Below are 2,782 nucleotides of genomic sequence, written 5' to 3' on the forward strand. Positions count from 1 at the left end.
AACCACGGCCCCTGGAGCAAGCGGCAGCTTGGGGATGGCAGCTGGGACCAGGCTGAAAAGCAGGATAGCAACAGGAGACAGGAGTGTTAAAAGGTGTGAAGCTGGCAGCTGGAGCTCAGATGTGGAACCAGGGTTCCTGAAAAGCAAATAGGAAAGGCAAACACATGCAGGATTATTTCTTTTGGCTGCTAATTTGCTGTCAGTGGAGCCATATGATGAAGTGGTAGGGAGTCACCCAAGAGTGAGGGCAGAAACCCATCTTCAGGTGCCCATATGGCCTTAGGTCAGATTCAGACAATTAAAACCTTATCCTAAAGCCCTTTGCTGCAGCAGGAAGCCCAGCTGCTGTGGGGTGGGAAAAAATCAGGTCTTTGGGTCCTGGCTCTGCAGCACTGCCTCTCAACCTCTCCTCTCCACACTCACAAGCTCCAGCTCTTTCTGTAAAGCACAGGGCACACCCCACCTATCCTGCTCATCATTGTCTTTCACAATCTTCCCATAAACCTGCTGGTTATCTGGCAGGCAGACACATCTAAGTGCTCTGGGCATCCTACTTTGGAGCAGGCTTGAGTTCCCAGCATTTTGTTGTCCTGCAAGTTTCATACTCTGCTAAGGGGCCCCTCATAGCCCACACAATTGATACATCACGTAGGAGTGTAATGCCCTGTAATAATAAGGCAAATAATAAACATGAAAGAGCCACGGCCCTTTCCATGTCCCAGTGCCGCTAGATGGCGCCAGGAGTGTACCCTTCCCAGCCCGGGTGTTCCCAGGGCCGCCGGGGGAAACTGGGGAATCCAGCCCAGCCCTTCCATTCTACAGAGACCTCAGCACTCGCCTCCTCCTCGTCTTTTCTTCGTGGACCCTGGGGTGCTGCAGTAAAGGAAGGCATTTCAGCCTTTATAATCAACCTTCAGTGATGAACTGGGACCACAGTAATAACCTATGGTGGCTTTTGCCATGTTGCCTGCCACACACAGCCCCCCCTTTCCCCACCTGTGGACCAGGCATCACTCCCAGCTGGGTGCTGGAGAGGAAAGCCTCAAAGATGGGTGCAAATTATTTTGATTAATATTGGGATTAACATATGAGTTTCTCATCACTGACAGGCTCCTCTTGGGAGGAACAGGAATAAAACACAATTTACTATTTAATTTTGCCATCAGAAGGTTTGCCTTCTCTGAGGTCTCACAGTTTTAGGGATTGATTCTCCTCATGCACATTTGATATCCAACAGAGCTCAGCATGTCCCAGAGTATTACCTGTGGTTTTCACTATCAAGCCCTCCATTCCCTGTCACATCCTTGGCAAAGCCACTAAATAAACCAGGGAAGAACAGGCAGCACCTCAGCAAATGTCAGGTCTTTCCTCAGACCTTGCAGCATAATTAAGGAGCATCTGCTTTCCACTGCCCTCAGCATCAAGCCTGAAGGTGACCCTCAGAAATGGCAGCTCAAATGAGGGGAATTCTGGTGAGGCCCTGTAGCAGCACTTCAAAGCAGCCAGCCAAACCCTGGCCCCCAGCAGTGTGGGGCACCCAGGTGACAAATCATTGCTCATCACAGAGCCCTTCTGCCCAGAGCAGAGCTGGAGAGGTGATGGAGCACAGCTTCCAAAAGAGCCAGAGCAGCTTGTCACTCCTTCCTGCCCACATCCCAAACTTGCTGTGTCTGGGTGATGGGTGAGCATGGCAGTGTCACAGCCCTTGTGCCAAGGGGATCCCAGTGAAACCTTGAGTGAAAAGGGGGTGGGAGAGAGACTTTGTGCAGGGACCCTCTGAGTGATGCTGTCCTGCTCACAGAGGTGGAGTCACTGGAAGAAAGGCCAAGTGGGAGATGCATAGCACAGATCCATGGTGGCGCTGGCAGGCTGGTGGCAATGACAGGGCTGTCCCTGCCCACATCCCGAGGCCACAAGATAATCCTGCAGGAGGATCCTGAGTGTGACCCTGCTTCCCAGCCCTCTTCAGAGAGTGGCACAAATCCCACACAAGCGCTTTAACCCCAGGTTAGGGTGAAAGCTAGAAAGGAGGAGGCTGGATCACTTGGGAAGTTCAGGTCACACAATCAAGTGGGTTAAAATACCTCATCCATTCCATTAAACAAGGCAAATCCCTGATCCTCCTTCCCTGCAGCCTCTCCTCCCCTCCCTGATCACCTCAGGCAGTCCTAGGGAGTGACCCAGCATTCCCTTGCCACTGCCTCCCCTCTAGGGAACCTCCCCATACGCCATCTGCTCTCCACAGGTGATTTGTGGGTACCTAAGGACATCCCTTCCACACCATCTTCCTCCACACCAGCCTGCCTCTCCCCATCACCCCCAGCCAACATCCCTGGGCCCTCTGGCTCTGGAAAACTTCATTAAATCTCATGGACAAACTCAAGTCTTTATTTGGTCTCTCCATGAGTGGATGTTTTCACACATGGTGCAAAAACTTGCTGCTACAAAACCTCATTGATCTGCACACAAAAATGGCAAGCCTGGTGCCCCTCAGGGCTCCCAGCTGCTGGTTCCAAGCAGAACACACCCTTGTGTGGCTGCAGATGTCAAACAGCACAGACACACATCAACATCGACATGTGCATGGCCAGAGCTGTCCACATGCTGAAGGATTATTTTTAACCCAACAGTGATGGAAATGTCAGAGATGGTTTTATTTACTTTCTCTGGAAGGCTTGTTGCTTGAAATCCCCATTGGCAGAGGCTGACCCTGACCCTGCCCTCACAATAGGGTCTGTCATCCGGGTCTGACATCCCTTCTCTGAGAAATTGTGCAATTCAG

The sequence above is a fragment of the Geospiza fortis genome, unplaced genomic scaffold (genome assembly GCF_000277835.1).
Source record: "Geospiza fortis unplaced genomic scaffold, GeoFor_1.0 scaffold23, whole genome shotgun sequence".
Lineage (NCBI taxonomy): Eukaryota > Metazoa > Chordata > Aves > Passeriformes > Thraupidae > Geospiza > Geospiza fortis.